We start from the raw sequence: 6,513 nt of genomic DNA on the forward strand, positions 1-6,513 counted from the left end.
TAATCACTGTAATAATTAAAGGTTATTACAGGGAATACAGCCAGAATCTCTCTCTCTCTCTCTTTTTTATTTCTTGGCAGAAGACAAAAAAGGAAAACAAAACCCGATTTTTAGATTCATCTTGTTAGAGCTATTGAAATGATGCAGTAGGATATTTTTCTCCTTTGTTGTTTCTGAAAAACATAACTGGCAGTATTTTGTAAATTTACTCTGACAAAGAACAGCTTGCCCCAAGTTCACTGCAATGACCTTACTGAAGGTTGATGTAAGATGGAATACCTTATAAAAGTGCACAAGTAAACATACCACTTAGAATAGGGGTGTAATGTGAGCCTCTGTCCTCTATCTGGGATGTGCATTGCTGAACCTCTCCTTGGCCATTTGCAGATGCCAAGTGGATAGTACTAATTGAGTGTCTGGTGGTGTTTAAGCTAGTGTTGGCCTTGTGCACTGTGGTCTTCACATACTGTGTATGGTAGGAAAATTTTTATTAGGAGAGGCCGAATAGTAAAAAGAACACTAGAGTGAGGATCAGTAGACCTCAATTCTCATCCTGTCTCCCTATCAGCTATATGATCATGAGCAGATCTACTTTTATTTTCTTTCTTTTTTTCTGTTTTCTTTTTTTTTTTTTTTGAGAGAGAGAGAGAGAGAGAGAGAGAGAGAGAGAATGCATGAGCAGAGGAGGGGCAGAGGGAGAGGGAGAGAGAGAACCTTAAACAGGCTCCACGCTGAGCCTGACACAGGGCTCAATCTCATGACCATGAGACCATGACCTGAGCCAAAATCCAGAGTTTCACACTTAACTGAATGAGCCACCTAGGTATCCTGCAAACTCATTTTTCTAAATAAAGTTGTATTGGAACACAGTCGTTCATTTACTTATCTATAGCTGCTTCCACACTCCAACAGCAGAGATGAGTAGTTTTAAGAGATTAGCCTGTAAAGCTGAAGGTATTTACCATTTGGCTCTTTACATAAAAAGTTTGCCGACCCTTGGTCTAAATTAATGGGATTATAGTGCACTCAATTATTCAGGCACCAAACTGGAGTCACCCTTGACTCCTCTCTTTCCTTTACTTGGTCATCCCAATTCTTTAGTAATCCTCTTGGCTCTTAGAAAAAGATTCTGGTGTCTTCTCATTATCACCACTGGTCCAAGTCAATGTCAGGTCTCTTTTTCCACCTTCATCTCTTGGCTGGATTGGTATCCCAGGTTTTAGTTTTTTCCTGTTTACAGTCTGTTCTCAACATAGCAGGTGGAGTGATCCTTTAAAAATGCCAATCAGATTGTGTCACTGTCTTGTCCAAGACCTAGAATGGTTTACCACTGCAATTAGAGTGAAATTGAGAATTCATAGTATGGCCTCTAAGGCCCTATATTATCTTCCCAGCCTCCAGCCTGCTCCTATCATGTGATCCATCTCATCTTCCACTCTTCCTTTCCTTCTCTCTGCTCTGCCACCCGGCCTCCCTGCTGCTAAACCTTCCTAGTACTAATACGTTCTTATCTGAAAGCCTTTGCACTTGAGGCTCCCTCTAACTGGAATACACTTGCCATGCACATCCATGAGCTAACTCCCTCCCAGCCTCCAGGGCTCTGCTGAAGGCATCCTAGAGAAGTCTTCCTTGACTGCTGTATCTGAAAGGGCACCCCTGTCGCTCTCCATCCCCTTACCCTGCTTTTTCTTCAGAGCAGTTATTTGCTTATTGTTCACTTCCCTCATTAAAATGCAACTCTAGATACTGTACTGCAAGCACAGTGTTCAATAAATATTTGAGTGAAGGGCCTCAGTTTCCTCATGTGTAAAATGAATGAGAGGGCCATCTGGCCAGAGCATCTGTTACTGAACTGGTTGCCAAGATTGTTTCCACTGATCTGACTGGCTAAGTGGGAGTCCCTTTCCTCCTTATGTCAGTCCCTCCCAAAGCATGTGGGTGGAATGGACTCTTCCTTTTCTTTGGTCAAGAGTATCAGAGTCCCAACACGTGCTTGTTAGAACCTCAAAACCAGCTCTCTCTCTTAAGGGGCCACCACAGTAATGCCTGTTCTACCCACCTCTTGTAAGTATGGTGCAAATCAAATAACAGATTTGAAACTCTAAAGCTCTATGTAAGCGGAAAGAAATAAAGAAAAAGCAACATAGGTGACCACTGTCTCTCTTATCACACAGGATCCCCTACCCCACCCTCACAGGCTACGTGAGACACAAAGCAGGGATTGAAAGCAAGATAGAGAAACAGCAGGAACATGAGGTTAAGAAGATACTTGTTAAAATGGTAAAAAAAAATCAATTAGTGAAAGGAAAACCCAAATATTTCTATCTTCAAGTTCTGACTAATCCCCCTACATTACTGGGCTCAAGTACTGAAAACAGAAACACCCGTCCTACCCTAAAAGAAACCACTTTCATCACCTTACGATTTTATAAAATCAGTTAACTGGTTATTTAGACACTTAAATAGTAATAATTCAAAAGCCTAAAATTCTCATAAAATATTGAGACTACTGAAACACTACATTCACATCTAAGTTGTTATTCACTCAAAGGTAACTTTGACCTGTTCCTTAGCTGTCTCTTTCCCCTAATGGACCTCATGGCATAATGACAGTTTGTCTCTAGGTTTTGCAGGAGAGCAAAAGAGACAACTGAGTACAAATACTGGTGTACCTTCAACCAAGCTACTGCAGGTGGCTAATGATCATTTAACTCAGGCATTTTTCACCTAGGCAACGGTAACATATGTTTTGGATCTTATTTTTTGGCTTTATCTCTGTCCTAATAAGGATAAAAGACTGAGTATTTTGAGTGCCTAATGGGATAGAACTGACCAAAAGCTATTTTAGGTTCACTTGGGATGTGAGCTGTGTTTGGAAACAATGAAGAGACATCAGTAAGTGAAAATAAAAATGCCACTTCTTTGATTGATAGGGTAACTGAAAAGACCAAGTGTACCTGGGTCCCCAGTCTTTTAGGACCCTGACTTTTGCTGCCTCCTGGCTGGGAAGTGATAAAAATCTATATGTACTTGGACGCTAGACTGACTGAACCACCCAGGAGCCCCTAATTTAGAGGACTGTTCTAGGATTGGATTAGATCATTGTATTTAAGTACGTAGTCCAGTGCCTTGCGCATAACAAACGCTCGATAAATGTGAACTAGTGATGATAATAATGTTACTCCTTTTGAATTTAGGGTGGGATGGTTGCCCAGTATGTTAGTTTCCTAGGGCTGCTGTAACAAAGCTCCACAAACTTGGTGGCTTAAAACAGTAACAATTTTTTCTTGCACATTTCTGGAGGCCAGAAGTCTGAAATTGAGGTATTGGTGAGGCTCTGGAGGCTCCAGGGGAGGATCCCTCCATGCCTCTTCCTGGTTTCTGGTGGTTGCTGGCAATCCTTAGCATTCCTCGGCTTGTAGACACATTGCTCCAATATCTGCCTTCATTTTCACATGTGCTTCTCCCTGTATGCATGTAGGTGTCTGCATTTCCCTCGTTTTACAAGGACACCAGTCATAAACAGATTTGGGGCTCACCCTATTCCAGCATGATTTCATCTTGACCTGACTACATCTGCAAAGACCCTATTTCCAAATAAGGTCACGTTCTGAGGTTATGGGTGGCCATGAACTTTCAAAGGACACTATTTACACCAGTACACCTAGTACAGGAAGGTACAAAGTCCTGCAAAAGATTAAGAGCAGATTTGCAGACCTCACTCTGAAGTAAGCAGAATCTGGGCAGAAAGGAATGTGACTGGATGAGTCACAGGGGGCACTGTCTCTCTTCCCTCCAGGAGAACTGTGCATATTCAGTAGGTGACTGCTTCACCGAAGCAGTGTGTGTACAAGATGTGTACAATAACATCTCTTCTGACCAGACTCCTCTGCTCAACTCTGGAGTTGAAAACTGGGAGCTTCCAGGAGCAGTTAGAAGACAAGAGTGATGGGGCACCTGGGTGGCTCAGTTGGTTAAGTGTGTGACTGTTGATTTCAGCTTGGGCCATGATCTCATGGTTCATAGGATTGAGCCCCATGTGGGGCTCTGCACTGACACTGCAGAGCCTGCAGCAATTGACAAGTTTGTCACAATGTTCTTCAGTGTTTCCTTATGAAGCCAGATCCACGCACTACAACCATGCTTATCAAAATGCGGTGTGCAGAGGAATCCCAAGGGAAACTTGTGGAAATGCACACTCTTATTCAGTAGGTCTGGGCTGATGATTGAGTCTGCATTTCTAACAGGCTCTCAGATGATGCTGATGATGCTGGTCCATGGACCATACTTATTTCTAGGCTTGGCTTGTGCCGTACACCACTCTAAAGAAGCTACTGAATATGCATCTTTAAAAAATATCTTTGGCAAATAACACAATCACACTTGAAATTACAATTATGCACATTTAAAATATGATCTAATATCCAGTTGATATTCAGATTTCCCCATTTGTTTTCAAAATGTCCTTTAATGCACCAGAATGCACTCTGGGACCACCCACTGCATGTAGTTATTTCCTTCAAGTCTCTTTTATTCCAAAAGAGTGTCTTTTTCATGACCTCAATGTACTGATGGGCAAAATCTTCATAAAAAATTATTTCATTCTCTGGATTTGTGTGGTTGATTCTTTATGGTGTCACTTTGCTATATTTAGTTCTATTTCCAGCAAATTGGAAGTTGGCTCTAAAAACCTGATGGGTACTCATTAAATATTTGCCAATAGAATTGGTCACAGGTACTGGTACCTTATAATGAGTCACAACAGGTGACATGTGAGACCTGCTTGTTCTACCATTAGTGATGCAAATATTGAGCCCTGGATGAGGGTGATAACAGCTTGACCCTTCTGCCATATACTTGAGTTTGAGTGTTTGAGACCTGAGTTCTGAGATTGCTTGGTTTTTCTTTGGACCCATTATGAATCCATTATGAATGCCTTGTTCCTCATCTACCATTTCTCTAATAGTTGTTTCTTTCCTTCCTTCCCTCCTTCCTTCCTTCCTTCCTTCCTTCCTTCTTTTCCTTCCTTTCTTTTCTACCTTTCCTTTCTCTTCTCTCTTCTCTTCCCTTTTCTTCTTTTTTTCCCTTTCTTTCTTTCTTTCTTTCACACCAATTGATAATCCTTGCCTGAATCAATAATTTCTCTGGGGACTGCAAAATGATGATCGTATAATTCTAGCACTCCTTTTACATTTATTAGCTGGCATTGTTCTGGAATGAAGAGCTATTTGGCTACCTTTCCAAGATAAATGCTTAACTCTTCTCCTTTAATCACCAACTTGCAAGTGAAAAAGTCAGTTTAAGAGCTGCCCTGAAGAGGGCCAAGTGAGTTTTCCTCTGGCTTTCTCTTTTGTGATTTATGGATTTTCATAGATTCAATACATTTTGAACTACATTGTCACCGCTTTGGCCAGTAGGAGGGGCACTTTCAATCTGGCCCCTGTGACTTTTGCCATGACCCAATTAATCTTGAAAAGTTCCCTTTTTTTTCTTGCCCACATGGTGTCTCAGACTCTAATTGTACTTTCTCTGCCCCAGGCCTGGAATCTGCCGTTTCTCCAAGGAGCCCTGATTCCTTGGAATGAGAGGTATTCAAGGAAAAAAAAAATTCAAGTTTATGTATTATGTTTGGGGTGACATTGCTTCTAGAGCATTTTAAGGCAGAGCTAGAAAAATAATTATATATATAATTTTTCTTACAAATGACTTCATATCGTTATCACCAATTAATTTTAACATCACTATTTTTACTTCTTTGATTTTACAATTCTTTTATTCTGAAAGTCTTGATTCTTAATATAATTGTTTTCTTTATCTTACAATATTAAAAATAGTTTCCGAATAAGAATATCCCTATTATGTATAACAATATTACTGAATGATTTAAAATTTTTTCATGACCTAAGATAAAATTTCCCCCTTAGACTGAGCTCAAGATTAAAAGCCACGATCTGTTTAGATATTAGAAACTCTGTAAATGTTACTTGAAAGAATAGCTTCTTGAGTTAAAAAAAGTTTCAACTCCTAAATATTCCACACAACAGAACAAAAATGTATGGGGACATAGGCGAGTTATCAAGTGGACTTTTTAACGTCAAGTTCATTTGGTAAATAATCCATAGCTATTTGAAATCCATGAGCCTGTTTGCATAAAATTTTAATTTCCCATTTCAAATACATTGATGGAATTTAAGAAGATGGTTTATATAAAGTCCTGAATTTGGACTGAATCCTCATTAGTAGGATTGTGGACTGGAACTTTTTCTTCCTTGTTTCTGTTCCCATTAAAAGGCAGGAGGAAAAGAGCAGGGGATCATGGGAGGTTGTGAAGAACTAGGGCAGGGTTTTTCCCCATCAAAGTATTAGCATCGTGTATGATGGCCAGCCTGCATATGCTTCAGTTATCCATTTCTAACTTCAGAAATGAGTTCATTGTCATCTTAATCCTCCTCTCAAATGGATCTCAAGCATTTAATCATTGCCCTTACATAGAAATATTAGCTTTCACGTGTG

This window comes from Panthera tigris, chromosome X, assembly GCF_018350195.1.
Source record: "Panthera tigris isolate Pti1 chromosome X, P.tigris_Pti1_mat1.1, whole genome shotgun sequence".
Taxonomy (NCBI): Eukaryota; Metazoa; Chordata; class Mammalia; order Carnivora; family Felidae; genus Panthera; species Panthera tigris.